The sequence below is a fragment of the Syngnathus acus genome, chromosome 1, assembly GCF_901709675.1.
Source record: "Syngnathus acus chromosome 1, fSynAcu1.2, whole genome shotgun sequence".
Taxonomy (NCBI): domain Eukaryota; kingdom Metazoa; phylum Chordata; class Actinopteri; order Syngnathiformes; family Syngnathidae; genus Syngnathus; species Syngnathus acus.
Window position 1 is genome coordinate 5647095 of NC_051087.1, and position 20297 is coordinate 5667391.

Consider the following 20297-nt stretch of genomic DNA (forward strand, 5'->3'; position numbering starts at 1 on the left):
GAATGCACTCATTAGGATTGTTTTAGAAAGCTTAAATTTGGACGTATAAAGGGAGCACGTACACGCATATACACACACACACATTTTCGAAAATGTGTGATTTCCCTCCAGGCCTCACACTCCAGTTATGCAGCTGCCTTCTTCCTTTTCGTACTGTCTCAGGACCTTACATTGCTCGAGGTGTGTGCACGCCTCTCCATGTGCATGTGCAAAATATCCGCTGAACTTCAACCGACAAGCAACATTCTGCTTCAAAACATCACTCATGCAGCTCGGAAAAATCTTCAATTTGTCGGCGCTGGGTTTGTTTGCCGTATAAGAATATAAGAAACAATGTGATTGATAAAAAGGAACAGAGTGGGAGGGGATGCACGATGGCAAGGAGACAGATTACGTTCTTTATTTTCTTTATTGCTTCTTCAAACTCGAAACAAGATCTGCTTTTTTTTTTAATCATCCTTTTCATCAGCCGTCCTTATTCCATGTTGCCGTGACCATATCTTTTTTTCTTGCATCACATATTTAAACGTCTCAATGCCGTCTTCTCGATCTCATCATCCTTCAATCAGTCAGTCTCTGTCTGTCTCCGTCCGCGATCAGCAGTCGCCCGCGACCGTCTGGCATCAGTCGAGACGGGCGATGTCTTGAGCGTCACAAAACTCACAGCTCAAATCGCATGACACGATCAGACATGACGGATGAGTGTTGCTCTCCAAAACACGACAGCGTTGAAGTGAGAGCGCAGAAAAAAAATATATATCTTGATTTATTCATGTTTATGCATTTTGCCCCTCAGTAATGTATGAGTTGCTACATTTGTATGCATGAGCCAGTTGTTGTTTGCACTGAACTGTAACAATAGTGTAAAAATATACTTTTGCAGGAAGCCGAGTGTCATGTCTATTGTCTCCCACCTGCATCCAACACACACTCGAGTTTATGGCAATGTGTCTCCAAAAGCGGCCATCATATTCAGCAACTGCGGTCTAAATTCTACCCAGTCCTCTACAAGCTTTCTGATTAAAAAAATGAGAGACAGGGGAGAGATCAGAGCAGGAGCCTAAATCGCTCAACCCCCCCCCCCCCCCCCTGCAAGCCAAAGCAACAAACTACTAAACCCAGACTGGATTTTCCATTAGGTTTGCTCTGAAACAATTGCTTTGGGACAAGCTAGATCCCTACCTACACAGATTGAGTCATCCTGGATTGGAGTACTACGACACTATGACAGCTGAATTATGATGGTGCATGGTCACAGACATGCATTTGTGTTTTGTTTCCGAATTAGCCGTAACAGCACTGTACGTAAATAAAATAAAATGACATAAAATAACATTAAATAAAAAAATAAAATAAAAAAATAATAGAATAAATAAAATCAATAAATGAGTCTGAGTGAATAATTGGGAAAAAGGGACTTGAAATTTTTTTCCAAAACTACTTTTCAAAAGTAAACTTTACAAAAGCAATTCCATGGAATAAACGCCAGGGTTGTTAGAAATACTCTTTGATTATTCGCTGTCATTTGTAGTATGTCTATTTTCTCTAATTACAGTCGCGATTATCTTCTTCAAAATGAAAGCAGACATTACAAAAGATCTTTGTGTGTGTGTGTGTGGCCACTAATCACGCCGGCTGATTTAATGTCACTGGAAAAGTCTGCATTATTTAGTATCTCACTTCACAGCGTGTCACGTTAATTAAAGAGCTTGAGATAACAGCGAGCGAGAGACAAATGGAAAGAAGGGAGAGAAACGGCGAGAGAGCAGAGTCGACGGGAAATGACAAACAGGAAACACAAAGAGCCAATGTGAGCTTGAAGGAAGATAGAAAAAGAAGAAAAGAGAGAATCAGACAGGTAGTCTGTGTGGTTGTTGTTGTTGTTCATTACTAAGCTTGCGGATCGCAGTCTTGGTCAGACACTCACTTCATCCTTATCGCTCAATTATATATATAGTCTGTCTGGACATGTCAGATTTATTTCCTGGGGAGTGTGGATGACAAGAATATCCCCATGGGTCCGCAAAATAAAAGTTTTTTCAATCCCTCCAAATTCTTCAGGAAATGCCAAAAAATATTTATTATATGTATTTGTAGAAGTTTCTCCTCATATACCGTTAAAATCCGAGATGATCATCGGTGATCAATCACAAGCTGCTTTTATATGTGCCAAACCAGAGCATATTGGATTTAGATTTCCGTTTACTGGTACAAGATTACAATTCCGTAAGCGCAATTAAAAACGACTTCAAAAAAACAACAACTAAAAAAGCAGGATAAAGAAACAGAAAGCGTGGGCAGAAGCCGTTTGGGACGAGACTGGGAAAACGGCGGCGCCGCGCAGCCGCAACGGAGGCTGACAAAGATAGAGATGCAGACAAAAGGCTGATCCTGAAAAGCGTAGCTTAAGGCAAAGTGTGCGCCGCGGAAAAACAACACTCAGTCTCATAATTTGATTTGCTGTAGCAAAGCTGAGACAGCGAATGCAATTAGACACACTCATTAATTTGTGCGATTCGCCATGTTGGAACAGTGGCTGACTGACAGAAATGTCTGGTGACAATTTGGATTTGTTGCATCACAGCAGGACATAATAATAATAGATGAAAACCATTATGGAATTTGAAAACAATGGACATTTTAAAATATCATTGGTTGCCGTGGTAACAGACTTTTGTGATTTTGCAAGTAACTACTGGATCGACTTGGCTGAAACTTGTTATGCACAAACTATTGTTTGCAACTGCGAAGTTTAGCGCCGCACACAGTTTTACGAGTAGTAATAAACATGCCGACGACGGATTGTACGGATGCCGATGTGTGGGCTTGGTGCATGCTGATTGCTGATAACCTGTCATCTCCCTTGACAACCCCCCCCCCCCCACACACACACACACACTGAGATAGACTTTGAGCATCCCCTGAGCGAGTCAAGAGCCAAGCATTGATCTTTCGAGGCACACAAGCCAATGTCAAAGTCTGTGGGGATGTCAGCTGATTACATCACCTCATGACAGCTTTTAATTGCCTCCATGCAGGGGTGACTTACTTTCTCTTTTCACCCACAGCAAGCAAACCACTGCATTGCTCTCTTCGCCTCAGGTGGGTTGAACTGTCAGGTATATATAGAACGTCTGGCTGCTTGGACAAACGGGCTATTTCAAAAATAATGATGTCAAGTGGAGGTAGTCTGACCAAGCTGGAAGGGAACAAGTGAATTCTAAGGGTTGATAATATTTAAGTAACCAAATTGCTGATGTGATGCCAATTTATTGTGTATATTAAAGAGTATCATGATTCAAAGGATTTATGAAGGGCTTGTCAGGAAAGTGTTGTTTGTTTTGACTGCCATGGCATCAAACAACCAATGTATAATGTATGATAATGCATTCTCTCTCATCACAGCCACCATTAAATGGAAAAAAAAAAAAAAAGCAGCAGCAGTGATTACATCCTGATTTTGCTGGCTTCACTTGACACCTGAAGTGCACAAATCCACTTCAAAGCTAGATGAAATAGAAATCTGACCTTCAAATGTGAGATTTAGTTGGCTTGTAATGATGCTGTGGGACATCATCATCCATTGCCATATCAATGTGGGCCCATAGCAACATGTTATTCCCGATCACCCATGATATTGAACTCTGCATTTATTTGCGTGCGGGTCATTTCAGCTCACTTTGCCAACAGGTGGTTACAATGGTTACAACATCAATGGCATAGACATATAAACAACGATACATTCTACGGAACGAATAAATTCTAATTTTACGACCGGTTGAGAGAAACTGGAAAATAACACATCGTGCACCCAATCATCTTTCATGGCACTATTTGTTCATTTCTTTTCTCCCGTTATGACATCAGGAGACATCTCAACTTTCCCTTTGACCAAAAAGTTCACAAGGTTTCATTTAATATAGCTTCAGCATGTTGCAATTTCTCCTATTTTGAAAGAAGCGGTTTTCCCTGGGAGACGAAGGCCTTGAAAACTCACAGAAGTCATTTGAGCCTTGCTTTCAGCACAGTGGCGAAAACAAGAAATCAATAGGACAAAATGAGAGGAGAGGAAGGGAAAATGTGATTGATTGAGAGTGGGATTCAGGCTGTCTGCTATTACTCAACTTATCACTTCCTCTGCATCCTTCTTCCCCTCTTGTTGTTCTACTCAACCATTTCCAGTCTTACTCATTTCCTCCTTGCGCTTGATACGTACATTTCCATCTCTAAAGGCACACACAAACCATGAAATCACCGTCATTCTTTGCCGTCTCCCATTTGCATATTAGTGCTTGTCACTGGTGGCTTCCATAACAGATGGATGGCGTTGATTGGATTCTCCCTGATGACAAGCCAAAGAGAGAAAGAAGGCATCCTTTCACTGGAGAAGAAGCGGCGCTAAATGATACGATAAAAAACGCTGCCTTTAGACAATTGCCGATTGACAAAGTATCCCGAGCGTTTAGAACACATTGATCCATCTCTATTAGCAGCTGTGCGTTACATCACGATTTAGCCGGCTGGTGCCGCCAATTGTAACATTCTAATGATAAAGTGTCCCCGCTGTTGCGTCTCAAGAGCAGCGCTCAAAGAAAGGAAAAAGTGCCCACTAAGCGGAATGGTGAAATTGGCTAATCGAAGGTTTAAGCCAGCTGTGACTAACAGGCCCACGCTGGGCCTCCACTGGGCCATCTCTGGCGGAAGGGAAAGGAGAGAATTGGTGAGAAAGAGAGAGAGAGCGGGCGAGGGAGGAAGAGTAAAGTTGAGTGGATTAGCAGGAGGTGGGGAGACGACAACATGTAATTACCTATTTACCCAGCTTTCAGCGGAGACCTCTTTGAAGGCTAATTGAGCATTAGTGTGAGCCTCGTAAATGACAGAGCGAGGGCATGGACGGAGGAAGTGAGAGAGCGATGATGGACGAGCACCAGCGCAGGGGCAAAGAGGCCAAAAAAGACAAAATTGAGATGAAGGGTGTCGTGAGAGGGAATGACACAGACATAAGACAGCACAAGACAAAAAAGGGAGGAGTTGAGGAAAAGTATTTGCTGATGTCAAACTTTGGAGCGGTAGGATGCTATTTAATGCAAATCGTACAAAAGTGCAAAGGCAACAAAAAGCACTTTTTCAAGGACAAATAATAAAAGTTGTTATCACTTGAAACGCTAAACGGTGTGCTACAGTGTCACTGCATGTCTTCTTTTTTAGTTTCAGCTTCGCATTTCTTGACAGTGGAGAACCCACACATTCATTGGCAAATCTTTTGAATTTGTTGTCAAACATTACACACGACTAGTAATTAGTTCTATTAAACGGATTATTATTACTATCATTAATAATAATAATAATAATATATTTTTTAAATTAATCAATTAATTTGATTAATTAATTATGTGAGACCGATTTTAATCTGTGGCAATAAAATAAATGGTTATTATTTGAGAAAAGACAAGTTTAAAGTAGGCCTATTAAATTGATTATTATGTTTTGTGGCAGTGTTAACGTGTTGCCATTGTGTTAAGAGAATAATGGTCACCCCAAGGCAGTGCTTTTCAATTATTTTCTGTTATGCCCCCCCACGAAGAAGAAAATATTTCACCCCCAACTCTGTGATTATAAATAGTATCATTTGTCTATAAAATTGTAATAAGTACAGCTCTGCATAACATTGTATTCTAATTACAATTATGTTCCCTGGGGTCACACTTACCCCCCCCCCCCCCCACACGCACACACGATTTGAGAAAGATTGCCCCAGGGAAAAATAAATTTAACTGTACTGTTTGTGGAATGCAAAATCATGCAAAAAGTGGGTCTATTTATTGCAGGCGCAACACTGTAACATCCAACAGATCGTTGTGTGACGTATTATTTATGATCATGAGTTAAGTTACTATAAAGAGCTCACTTATAAGTAGGGATGGGCCACTACAGAAAACAAGTATGTGTCCGACTGTATCGAGGTCTCACGGATGCTGTCGATACCAGCTACCGATACGAAAAAGTAGTTAGTGCTATCCTGCGGCAGTTTGATATATTGGTAAATGATCTGCGTCAGATGGAAATGTCTTCCCAATTTGTTGTTATTGTGTCAAGTGGAATTTTATATTTCAAAAGTACTAGAGGTATCAGTGTGTATTTAAAGAGTGATTACTGGTATTGGACAGAAAAATGCGGGATCAAACATGCCTTCTTAAAAGTATAGAATGATAACTACAAAAACTATTTGGATACAGTATGTACAGCAAAACCAAATCTATTTTGTGTGAACCTGCAAATGTGAGTATTGTCCACATGCATGTGCGCATCTCATTGTGGTGCGACACATTCCCTGTAGGCCACAGCTGCATACGGCGGTGGCACGCCTTTCGTGCTGGGAGGAAAATGGCCCATCTGAGGCACTCACCTATGTAATGTGTTTTATTACATGGATGGATGGAGGGTCGGATGGAGCTACAGTATGGATGGATGAGCATGCTGTACGGCGACGGTACCACAGCTCCGGCCCGACTCTTTGGTCCAGCGGCACGTCCGCAAATGTACACACACAAACCTGCACACACACTCTTGCGATCAAGATGGCTAGCTGACCTCCACGAGCAGGTGGAATACAGCAGTAATAATTTACTGGCCTTGAGCGGATTCCGCGTCAAATAAAATATGGATTTGCTGGTGCCCAGAAGCGGCCTAACCCTTCAATAACTGAGCCTTTTATCCACATGCTGCTCCCTTTATATACCATCGAGTCCTTACCTTCCTAAAGAAACCGACCCACTCGTTCCTTTTGAAAATGCCACACATGACATCATCCATATCACAGTAACCGAAAGAGCCTCACAGGAAGACGATGGCAGACATGATCCTCTATTTCCCTTCCTGAATTCCAAGGCACACCGCAAGTTAAGCGAGTGTCGAAGTTGAATCCATGAAGACCGTCTGTGTCAGAATACCGAGTTACCCTCACTCCATGCCCACTTGAAAAAAGGCGATTCATGTGGTGTGAGCCAAACGCAACCCGGCTTCTCTCTGATGCAAGCTCAGAATAACCAGAGGAATGTTTACACATCTGGATGAAAAACAAGACGCACTCCAAACACTCAGACGCAATGGATCTGACAAGTCCATTGAAAAATAAAGTCAGCTAACCAGTACTATGTATTGGTAACACTCACCCCGTCCCCATGAAGGTCACGGGAGAGGCAGTGGACAATTGAGTCCAAAAATACACTTCTTGATCAATCGTCTCCGATGACATGTTATAACGACTGAAAGAGAAGGATGAGGTTACATAACCTTTTTCCCCACCATTGATTTTGGCCAGCCGCACGCTGAGAGTACACAAGCAAGATCCCAAATAACATGAAGGGAATTGCAAATAGGAGATCCGCTGACAGATTTCAAAAGATTTCACACTCTCGCTTATCAAACGTGAAACAAGCATATCGCCCCGAGGAGAAGTTACGATTTTGTACAAATTTGAGTTTGATTTTTGACATTATTAATACGAACACGTCTTTGCCGTTAAGTCATGGCAGATGAACATTATTTGGCGATGTGTCTGCTGCGTGTAATTCAGTGGCTTGATGATGAAGTTCTGCCTCCACAAGATTTAAAATACATAGCTGTTCTCCCAATAATCATGGCGACACAAGTCCAATCCAAGGATGGGGAGGGGATCAGTGGCTCATTAGCATAATAAAGGAAATTGAACTGATTTGAACAGGGCTGTAATTCTTGATGCTTGGGAAACTAAATCTGCTTTGACTTAACGTCGACTTTAAAAGATTGTGCCGTTCGTAAACGGCTTAAAGAGGCAACTGTTGAGGAAGAACATGGAAAATTGTTTCTATACGTTAACAAGTGTGGCTTTACAAATGTCGGTGTCGTAGTGCATTTAGGACATTTTTTTTTTCTGGTTTTGGTTGGACTCTTTGAACTGTGTGTGAAACTTTCCATAACACGAGCCTCTTGAGTGGCGCACAGGCTAAACATCACATTTTCCACTGCTGCTTGCTTTATATGGATATGGAGTGGCATAGCTTTTAAGGACAGCGGGATAGAAAGGAAGAGTGAGTGAGAACCCACATCCCTTCTAGCTCAATAATTAAGACTATGAACAATAAATACGTAATGGGGGCTTTTTCCACAGAGCGCTTGTCTTTTCTTCTTGGAGATGAGGCCGCGGGGAGACCACCTCGGGAAGAGCGACTAAGTACACTGGCTATTAAAAATGAATGCAAGGAACACCGGCTTTGACCGGTCCCATAGAAAAACAGCCCAGAATGTTGTGATAGGAGTTGCCGTGGTTACACGGCTCCCAAGTGGTCCTTGGTTGTCAGGGGCAATCAAATCAGACATCGGAGCGTGAGTGCCGGAACCTCCGCCCTTCCTCAAACTTGCCGCTGCTAGGGGGCACCAATGATGTCATGAAGGAATAAGTTTGATGGAACTGCACATTGTGTGTGTGTTGACATGGACATTTTCAATCTGGAGGAAAAAGCCCCCCTCCTCGTGAAAAAACAAGCATTATGTAATTGCCCCAGCTCAATTCTTTCCTGAGTAACTTTTTAACTCTGAGGGATTGCTTTCAGCGCAAAATTTTAGTCGCATTAAGTGTAACCCTTATCATCATCTTGTGTGTGCCAGCAATCTGCAAGATGAAGGAAAGTCCCCATTAGAGCACAAGTGGTGCATCCAGTAATAGGCCATATGCGCATCTGCGCCTTTCATTGAGCATAAATACTGTGCTATGCATGTGTGAGAGTTTGATCAGTGCTCCTCAGAGGAGAACAATCCTCCATGACTCCATATTTTATAATGCCTTTTGACAGCAATGCAGAACCTATCTTACAGTAGACAAGTCCACGGGCCGTGAAGAGAATACCGAAGAGGCTGTGTGTGTGTGTATGGCGGGGATCTCACTCACATACTCTAATATGCGGTATGAGTTACGCAGAAACCCTTTTCACTGCTCATATAGCGCATGTATCTGATGTGAAGAAGAAAAATCTAAACCCAGGGAAGCACAAGGATGACGGATGAGGACAAATGGCGGTCCATCAAAGCGAGCTCTCGTTTTTATGTGTCATTGCCAGTCATGACGTCATCGATCATAATGCTGTGGGGATTTAGAGAGCTAAGGGTCAGGGAAAATAGGCTGAATGAAAATATTGCAGAGGTAGCCTTCGTACGCCCAGCAGCTTGTAAAAACACGAGTGTATCGTTTCAGGGTTAGGCTAACAAGAACAGGTTTATAGAGCGATGCTATCACGTTGACGCACTTGTCATGCTCGGAGACAGATGGAAATGAAAGCTGTATCTTAGCTTGGTAAGTTTTAGGTTTAGGAAATACATACAGTAAAGGCAATAGCAGCAAATTTCAAAGCCTCTTAGAGCATGACCATCTATAATTTGGATCTATTACATGCACAAGATGAGTAGACCGCCAAAGAGAAACAGCTAAATATGGCACAGATAAATTACATATACTGTAAAAAAAAAAAAAAAAAGAGATCATACGTCACCATTGCATCAACTAGATCAAGCTCAGGATTAGCAAAACACATGCCCACTTGTTCACTGAAAAACGTGGTAAGGGATATCCGAGAAGCAACTTTGATTCATTATTCTTGAGCAGATTTGGATGAGGAAATAATATCCCACTATATGTAGGCCAAATATTTTATCTTCTGGTGTTATGTGATTATAATACAATAATGATTTTTTTTTTTCCAGAACATAAAACTGTGTTATGAAATCACAGATTTTCTTTTATATCCTCGTAAGATTGTCTCAGTGTCAGCCATTAAAGAAATTGAAGGCGTTCCTCGGTAATTTGCGACCAGGAAATCCTTTAAAGTAATGTTTCATCTTTCAACGGAAGAAGGTTGTTGGAAGAACACAGCGGAGGAACAGTGATTTTCCTTTGAAAGCAATGATGTACGTCAGCCTTCACAGCTATGCCCACTTAAAATAAAAGTCAAAGTACGGATGGGAAACTTACCAACTGTGTGAATAAAATGATAGACACATTTTTTCACAAGACATTTGTCAAAGTACAAAGAGCTAGCTTATATATAAAAAAAAAAACTTGTCTGCATTTTTCCTTTATATTTTGTGTAAAATATCCCTGTCTGTGGTGGTGGGGGGGAATAATGTGTGTGTAATTATGCCAGACTGAAATAAAACCTTTTAATCTTATTCACTCGCTGTCAGGGTACCTCCAGTGAAATTTGTGAATCAAATTTGTATTCAATTCGCCACAAGAAAAAAAAAGACCATGACAAACTTTTGCATACATATACAACAGGATACATATATCATAAATGTAGCTAATGATGCAATCTGTCACTTCTTCAACAGATGATAGGCCAATACATCATGGCAAAAAAACTAATCTATCACATGACGGCACCAGGTTAAAGCGTGAAGATGAATCGTGGCAAGAAGGCCGACTCGTCCTTGTCGGACTTACGAAAGGGGAAAGCGGAGCGAGGTTGCCGTGGGGTACACAATAGGGAGCCCGAAATTTCCCCAAAACACTTTGTCAGTGAGGAAACAAGTAGCCGGGAAAGACCCATTGATGACAGACGCGTGTGCACATGAAACCGTATACACGAGAGCTTGGCGTATGCTTCATCATCCCGCTGATTGCTCACGAGGGAACGAATATCGCTGATAGGGGAAAGAAAAACAGCATATGTGTGCGGGCTCTCCCATCCTACATTGTGGAATCCAAAGCATTTGACCCCAATCTGTGTCTCTGCATTATTTATACTTCAATGCTAGCTTTCCTATTGTTTGTTTTTCATAGCTCGTCCTAGGTGGGAAAACAAAAGGCTGTTATGAAACATGCAGGGCTGAAATAAATTATAAAGAATGCAAGAATTATTTCAGACAAAGTACTTCATTCTTGTCTCAGTGTCTATTTAAATAAACTTGAAATATTTGTGGAATACAATATCCTGGAAGCTTCTGACCATTTTCTACCAAGCTATTCACAGTGATCGCTTGCAATCCCGCAGTATCAAAAATGGTTAAGTGATCACTTTTTATGTTTGTTCTTTTTTCCCTCACAGAACTTTAAGAGAGGCAAAATAAGCAAGAACTGGAAGAAGAGTGACCGGCACACTAGTTGACTGGCTTTTGCCATCCTATATCGGGCTCTCACTTAACGGCTAGCCACTAACGCTGGCAACAGGTTTGCACAATTAATAAATAATCGTTTTTTTGTGTCCTTAATTAGCCATTAAACATGATTTCAGGATGACTTAAATTGTGTTGATGCTGGTGGCAACCATTTGTGATGGCAATAAAATTTCAAATGAGCTCTGATTAACCTCCAGTTGGGAAGACAAGTAGGCCGTAAAGTTCTCCCAGAAACAACTTCATAATAAAAACATTCCACGTTAATGGCGTCCATGTATTATTTGGAAAGATTTTATTTTGAAGTTGGCCTTTTAGTGTCATGCATAGGATGAACAATTATTCCTGTGGTTGGCTTGACTTGGCTTCCTAATGGTGCACAGCAAATAAATGAGGCAGAAAAAACATTCCTCAAAGATTTATTTTCCAAACGAGCTACTCAAATTACGCGAGGACTCGATTCACCCTTAAATTTGATCCGTTTATTTTGATACGTTCAAACCTCTTCACAAAAGAATTTCCGACAGGAAAGAACGCTATTTTTTTCGACAGTATCCAGCTTGAAGAGTATCGGTATGTTATTTACAAGCTATAAAAGTTCTAGTGTGACTTTTAGTCTTTCATAAAAACAAGTTGTGTTCCTACAAGGATTTAAAGAAGAGAGGAGTCACTAAACCACACACACAGACATGCACGCATGAATACTCCATCCCAGAGACCTGCTGGAACAAATCAATGGCAGCCACAATGAGTGCCACCATTTTGCTGGCTGCCACCCAGACCCGAGGCTAAAGAGCATACCAACACCACCGAGCCACTCGCGGCAAACGTCGACACAACAACACAACAGCAAACGTATCAGCACACTCCAGAACGTGCACACAAATTCGTTGAGAGAACCTAGGCGGTGGCTTGTGCGGACATGAGCGCTCTGTCTGGAGTGAGCGAGCTTATCGCAAACTGCCATGCTGTGCCTATGCGTGCGAGAGTGATGGAGTGAGTGCGCGCGTGCGGATGCCAATGCAGCGGTTGACGGTTTGAAATATGCGGCTTTGCAATTCTCATTCGGATGATTGTTCTCTTTCATGTAGTCGAGCAGGCAGCATACGTTAAGCTTGCCGGCAAATAAATCCCCACCACCGCCACTAACACACGCACAGACACACACAAATTACACAAACAAATTATCGTACATCGTGTCTCTTGTTGTCACACAGACACACGCATATGCTGCTGGCATGGCAGACTGGTTTCTAATCGGTGAATCATCATATACGCCAAGAAATGTCAGATTAGGTTATAATCCTGCATTTTAGTGCCCTTAACTTGGCGTTGACACCACCTTATTATGTCTGTCCAAAAAACAGACGCACTACAGTTGCCAAAGTTGTTGCTTGCGCGCACACAGACACACAAACAAGCACCACTAAGACCGAGCAGTTCATTGTGAACCTGACTGGAGACTGTGCAGCAACAACTGAAGGCCAATTATATTTATATAATGAAGTTATTTGATGATGAGAAACAGCCTAATAAACTCCCTTGATGCTCTTAAACGCCTCATATAAAAGCAATATTTTAATTGAGCTTTTACCATTTTCAGGGAAACACCAAAGGAGCAGATGTAGAGGCATTTGTTTTGTGCCTTTTCCTTTTTTTTTGGAATCTGCACTCAGTTGTATATTTCCTCCACACGTTTGGTGTAAAGTCATTCCCAGTTTACACCAATGACAAGACGTTACCTTTGCGAAGCTATAAAATCCTCCACAGTGTATTGACGTCCAAGCTGAGATGGAGTCTGTAACTCTAGGAGACAACCTTGTTATTTTCAATAATCTGTTAAAGGAGCTCCTTGTGGGACGCACGGGGGAGGCCGGCAGTTTGTTAGGTGTCTCGTCGTTTTCGTGGAGACATTCAGAGGATGCGCATGGAAAAGCGATGCCAATCCCTTGATCGTGGAAAGGGCGGTGGGGGGTGGGTGTATTAAATGACGGTTCAAATTTAATATCAGGAGACCTGCTGAGGCACTTCCTGTGTCTGAGGGCTCTCCGCGAATGGAGCGGTTGCTGAGTCGAGGGGTTTGGGATACATTAGGGGAGTGTGCAAAGAACGGAGGAGAGCACAGATATGGTATCATAATGCAATAGGTGTCTGGTTTTCATTTTCATTTCCTGCAATTTCACAGTGCCCCACTGACATTTAGCATAATAGTCAAATATTAAGGCGCTACTCAGAAGAAAAAAAAACACTGACACTAACTAAAAGATCACCCACATATAAAGAGTGTTTTTTAATGACTGTGACTATAACTATAAGGCCACATAAGCAATAACTGTAAGGTAATGAAAGGCAGTTTTCTTTATGTAGAGGATTTCATACATAAGGTCACTCAATGTGCAGCGCAAAATTTAAAGTGTAAAAGCCTTTACAAACAAAAGAGATGACGATATGGGTAGGTGTGGGAAAAGAGCAAAGTTTTTAACCTTTTTAAAAGCATTTAAATTGTACTGAGATATAAACACTACTTTGTGGATAATGTTGATAAAGCATAGTTTTACAGCAGGCGCTATGATAGACCGCTTAATCCAGTATCGGAAAATGATTGAATGTAAATCGCTAACACAATTCCTTATGGAAGATTCTTAACTTTATTGACAAATGACATTATGAGTCACGTTGCAGATGCATGCGTTGTAATTTTCCACAAATTTCACAAGATCTCAAAAAGCCAGATTTAGGAATGCTTGCTGGATGTGTAAACATAGCCAGTGAAATTTCCAACAACCCATTTTGCTATTACACACATTTAACAAGGCAGCATCTACACTAAACACACAAAGATCCTGCAGGACATTTCAGGTCAGGTTCCAATTCAAGCGTTGTCTCTTGTGAGGTCAGAGCACGTCTAGCAATTTGAAATGTTTGGTGCTTGTAAAGAGATTATTCATCCACATGGGGCCTCACACACACACTAGCATTCCCAACCCACATGGCACAGCAATACTTAGAATTGTGTAAACCTTTAAAGCTCATCTCAGCTCTGTCTTTACCATGATTGTTACACAGAGAAAGCCCTCGCACAATCCCGACTCATGGTGAATGATGAGGGAAATGACAGACACACACACTCATGCACACAGGGGCACAGACAGACACACACATTTAATCCCAGGTGCCTTAGGGACTCTGAGGGGAATGAAGGGGCAGCACATAATTCCTGAACACGAACAAGAGGAAATGGGATTTGCGCCGCCAAACTCTCAGTCCCTCCCAAAGAGAGGGCAAAGGCAAGCAAATGACAACAGGATGAAAGATAAAGAGCAGGACAAAAGAAATGTAGGACCTCATCAGTCTTATCGTGATTTCACGAGTGGAAAAACAAATTAAATAAACAATCAAAGTCAATAATTAAAAAATTCCCAACCCAGGCGGCTAATCCTACCCATGCAGATTAATTAGACGTGGAGGAGGAAGAGGAGGATCGGCGGCAGCCATTTTGAGGCCTTCGGCTGCCGCTCGGATGTGAATGGGGAGTTTGTGCAGGAGGCGGCAAGGGCTGAAGCTTTGCCACGGCAGAGGTAAAGACTCCCGCTGAGGACACAGAGCAAACACTCGCCGCTCGTATAATGGACTGGAAAATTCCTGGCCGTAGCCTGAAGTAGCCATCCATGAAACGTCCATAAAAATGTCAGTTCTGCTTTTCCATCGCTGATTGATACAAGACAACAGTCTTTCATATCCATCCGTCTTCAATAGCGCCAGGATGAGCTGCGGCCGATCTAACTTCTAGCTAAATAGATAAAGACAGAGATGGATGGATGGATGGATGGATGGATGGAGAGAGATAGATCGATCAATCGATCTATAGATAGATGGATGGATGGATGGAGAGAGAGATAGATCGATCAATCGATCTATAGATCGATAGATCGGATCAAGACTATCTGTCAGATCATCAGATCATCGTCAGTCCATAATGGCTCGTCCTACCACTACCCGCAGTTACGGGAAAAAAATCCAACCAAAATTGTTACCTCCTAAAGTGGAGGTAAAAAGAAGCAAAGTTGGACTCCGTTTTAAAGAGGTTATTTTGAGATACAGCCTTAAGGAGGATTTGGCAGGCAAGTAGGCTGCACGTTGCCAAAATCCAGCTGTGCTGCTCCTTGATAGGAAGTCGAGCGGCTCGGAGCACAGGAGGTGCAGCAGTGATATTATCGATTTACCAGACAGCCTCTTAGCCTCCCCTCTATCTGTCCGTCAAGTCACTCCTACTTTCGCCTTTTTTGTCCTTTTCAGTACATTTTGACAGGGAGTGGACATCTTTTTAAGCTTGAGCCATGTTGAAGGCAAAGGAGATTTACTTTTTTTGTTGATATAGTGAGAATGGTCAGAGAGTGAGAAGTGAGCAAACAATTTTGAAAGGTGTCAACTCTGGGCCAATTAGGGGGTGGGGGCAAAGAATTGCAACGATTAATAACTAACTAACCAATGTTCAAATTAATAAATACTTTGATAATCGATAAATCGATTTCAACGTTTTTTTAATTTGAAATTTTCCAAATGTCAATCTCAACAATATATATTCTCATAATTCTGTAGTCCTCCAAGAACGCAGAAAGTCATTTTGCAAAATAAGACATTTATAAATCAGCTTTTACTTTGGAAAACTATCAATATTTTTGCTTAGTTTCTGACATGTAATGGACGAGACCAGTAACTCATAGTCAATCAGAATCAATTTGTGGATTTTCTGTACTGTCATATTGAAATAATGTCGTTTTTGAACAAGTGGATTCATCGATTAATCGGCGAAATAATCAGCAGATAATCGAAAATAACTATTAGTTGCAGCATTAAAACAAAAACAATACGGATTTTTGATATTCAAATAAAGTCGTTATGGTTGACTGTTCTGTTTTTTTAATGTTGCTGCAGCAAGCAAAATAGTTTTTGGTAAGGCAGCTGTGTTTTACTGTCGCTAAGTGTTCCATAGTAAAGACGTGCTGCCCTCACATTTCCATATTTATTATTACATGTGCTCCATGTGCCTGCCCTGGATCGCTGGCTTTCTCCCAGAATAAGAATGGAAACGATACGAAGATCAGACAGAAATTATGGAAGGAGAGATTCAGCGTTAGTTTTTTTTTCTTTACTGGGGGATTCTTTCTCAATCAGAGCAAACCAGGCACAGCCACAACAATTCCATTTTCCAACCCTACCGCTTAAACTCACTCTTGCACACATAATCTGAGCCAAACACGTGGTGCTTTTCTGCAAGGATTAACAGTTTCCCACCTCGGCCTGCCTTTTGAGTCCTCTTAAACGTTTGTCCTCGCCCTTAATTATTATCACTACGCTGTCTCTTGCTTATCCATGCTGCCCCGCTGCAGCCTCAATCCCTCCGGCACGCATCATGGTTTTACATAGCAAACTGGTGCCAGACCACAAAGTCTTATTTTTCCTCCGCTACGTCTTCTTTTTCTTCTCCTCCTTGCCCATCCTTGCCACTGTACGCTTTAATCTGTTCACGGGAGGGGGGGGGGGGGCGTTAGTCACAGCCGCCGGACTTTCCCTTCAACTCTCGTTGCCTTTCGACGACACTCAGCGGACACCTTATTAGGTACAAGTGCTACATACCTGTAATGATTAAGATTCACAATGGAGAAACTACTCAAATCTCTCAGTATGATGCACCTCAAAGTACAACAATAAAATGCTGTAGCTTAATATCAATGTGCACGAAGGTAATAAATCAGTAGTAATTCATACAAAAGGTTAAGCAGTACAAACAGTTGAGTTCCAATTGCATGCAAATACCTGAAAGTGATACAATGAAAAATATGTCTGTTTCTGCAGGCAAATACTGGCATAGAAAATTGGAAAATGCTCCATGCAAGATTAAATAGTAACAATAATAACAACAACAATACTAATACTAATTCAGACAAAGCTTATTGAATTTACTTTCAACATTGCATGAAATCCAACTAAATGTCTTGTGAGGACAAGCTCTATGCTGAACTTTATTAATGTAATCTTTAATCATCGTTTGCCCCTCAGGGCACAGAGAATATGACGTCTGTAAAATTGCTGACACAGAGTGCTTTCGCCTATAGATCCACAGATAAGGCTGTCATGCAGCATTGACTGCAATGTTTGAGGAGACAGAATATTTAATGCTGTTCACTTGACTTGGCGGCCTTCCATGCCTTTGTGATTTAATCCTCTTATTTTGGCCTTTGGCACGAGGCAGTCCCAAAATGTACTTGTCACTTTTATTGTTCTTTCACTTCTTGTATTTAGCTAAGGTCCAGTGGACCCTTTGGTTCAGCACGATTTAGGATGTTTTTAAATATCGGTGATGAAACTCAAAGTAACTGGTTGGAGAGATTCTGTTTTGCTTTCTGACCATGGTTGCAATGCCCTAGATGGAATGTACATGTTTCCCCAAAAGATGATTTGACAAGTTTATTGATACACGGGGGTACCTTATGATTCAAGAATTCAAAACGTACCCAACAATATTAAAATGGAAAACCGATTTTCCAATTCAAATCGTTTTTTGTTTCAGTTCTCAATTAATTAATTAAATTAATGAATTAAAAACAATGAATCAAGTATCAATTAATTTGATAATTGATTAATTGGCAATTAATAATTGCACATCTAATTTTGATGAACTAAATGTAATATTAGAAAGCGTTACAGTCAACATTCCAGATTTTTGCCGAATTGAGTCCCACACTTGTTCAGAGTTATCATATCCGTTCTTGGCTGGCGTCTTTGTTTGTTTCAGACAGCAGCCTGTTGGCCCGCCTTGTGTGTTCCCTGGTTTGGACTGCGTTGGTCTGGTTTGTGAGAACCAAAGTAACCGTCACTATAATTACCAGGCCGACTCATAACACGCGTGACCTCAATGTCACCTCCCCTAACCTGACCCAGCCCTCGGTGTAATGACACAACACTTACGACACATATATTCCAACATGTGCCAGCCATGCATCCCTGCTGCACGCAAATATGTAGAAATGTGCTGACATCCACACACACATGCGCGGACACACACACAGCTGGCTGGGCAGACACTGGCATCCATCACATCTTGTGAAACTTAATCTCTCTGAAAAGAAGAACAGCTGCACTGGCACGCAAGTGTGTGTGCGCAAGTGGGGCAGTAGCCCAGCGAAAGATCAGCTGGGGTAAAGCAAGGACTTGTCACCGACCGGCATATGACAAAGCACCTCTTGACCCGGGAGTTGCTGGCAGGGCTCATAAAACAGGTTGTAGTCCCCTCGCTTAAAGAGCCATGTCCATCTAAGGGAGAGTAACACTTTTACAAGCTATCAAGTTTGAAGTGCTCTTCAAACCTAAGAGCACTTGAAATCACAATTTATTGTGTATGCATTAGGAAGACACCTGTGCTGTTCAAGAAAAAGCCTGAATTAAGTTGAACTTTCACCCCAAGTCTCCTTCCTCAGTTGTGAAGTAAACTTTTAAACGGTGGTAAATGTAAAGAAATAGAAACCAACAATTGTTTTCCAAAGTTTGTAAAACACGGTACATAACTCATTCAGCGCTTGTGCTCTTGAAAGTGACCTGTCGGGTCCCAAACTATTTGACCTGAAGACCCATCCCAAAATAAATGTTTCCGCCATAAAAGCGTCATATATCTACATTGAGCTACATTTAGATACAAAACAGATGGGAATGAATTTAACCAAAGCTCAACCAAAAAGGTAGAAGAAATAATTATCAGCTTTATGATAATGATAATAATAACCATATGACTCGAGGAGACCAATAGAAACTGTTTATCTAAGATTGGGAAGCCCTGTTTATGAACCCATGGTTAATTCAGGGTTGCCATGGAAATGTCAAATATATTATGTGCATAAATGTATATCTTTTTATATTACAAGGCCATGAAACCATTTAGTCGTGAACTCATTTGCATAAACACCAGACTAACACATTCATCACTCTCCTTCTGCTGTATATACAGTACATACAGCCAGTACAAAGCGAATACACCTGCATATATGCACTGTGTTATATACGCTCTTACTCACATCTGCCTCACATACTTGAGCCTAATTGCTGCAAAAGTACTTGCATGACTGATTGCTGCCATAATGTTGGCGCGAGACTGCTGACGACTGTTGAACACACACACGAACACGCACCCATGCACACACACACACCACAAGAGCACATTACAGCCACTCAGTTATGGTGTTGGCAGGAGAAGCCAAGTAATGTAAATAATACTAATGGAAATGCCAAACTACACCTGAACGGTGAGATGAGATCATGAAATCAGATAACGTGTACATGATGTGCCTCATCAATTGTAATCATGGTGTTCTAATTTGATTGGAAAGAGGTTGGTGGAGGGAAAATATTCCCCGGTAATCCGGTGCGTCCTCCCGAGTCTAAATTGTTCACGTAATTTTGCACACATTTATTTGTGTTCTCATTAAATTCTCACACAGTCTAGGCTCTCGGAAATGCCCCCTGTGCAGATTCGGAGTGGGAGTACCAGGAACCAGACGGGCGGCAAGTCGGTCATCATAAGCATGAGGCTGTAAAAGCCCATTTTTAGAGTTGCCCTGTTTTGACAGGACAGTGAAATAATAAAATGCTCCTACACTACAATTGACTACTGTCGATGTCAAGATCTCGAAACGAAAGCCCACATGATTGAACACCAATCCCCATGGGAAAAATCTACTGATCAGAACATCAATCAAAAGCAACCTGAAGAAGAAGGCTGAGGTGTCAGTCATCAGAGGTCTGCGACGCACCACCGATTGGATGCGCGCCGTTGCCTTCAGACAGTCATCGGCAGAAGTTGATGCAAAACAATTCTAGGCGCAAATGCCGACTCACCATATCAGCATCCTGCCCGTGTGGATGGAAAAGTCAACGTGAGCAGACTGAAGCTGTCCGTCCGTTGCCTGCCTCGTGTTAACATCCACCGTGGCTGCAGCCGCTCTGCCCAAACGATCCAGCCCGCGCGTCTTTTCCCTCCCTCCCTCCCTCTCTGCCTCTCTCTCCTCCCACCCCCTCACGCTCTCTCTCTCTCACTCGCTCTCTCGGTCTCGCGTTCAATCATGCTCTCTCTCGCTCCAATAATTTCCTGCCCAGCGTGA

The 20297-nt window shown here is 41.9% G+C and overlaps 1 protein-coding gene across 30 annotated transcripts in view; it reads right to left on the minus strand.

The window, feature by feature from the left end:
• LOC119128997 (receptor-type tyrosine-protein phosphatase delta-like) overlaps positions 1-20297 on the minus strand; it is a 116645-nt gene that overhangs the window by 51846 nt on the left and 44502 nt on the right. For 3 of the 30 annotated variants that reach the window (XM_037262136.1, XM_037262159.1, XM_037262185.1), the window contains exon 1: positions 20035-20188. The exons of 22 other annotated variants lie outside the window; for them this stretch is intronic. The gene's annotated coding sequence lies outside the window, so the exon portion shown is untranslated. Of the gene's footprint in view, positions 1-20034; positions 20191-20297 lie in introns of those variants that run through there. 5 more of the 30 variants (XM_037262152.1, XM_037262176.1, XM_037262144.1 and 2 more) reach the window with 3 other exon arrangements.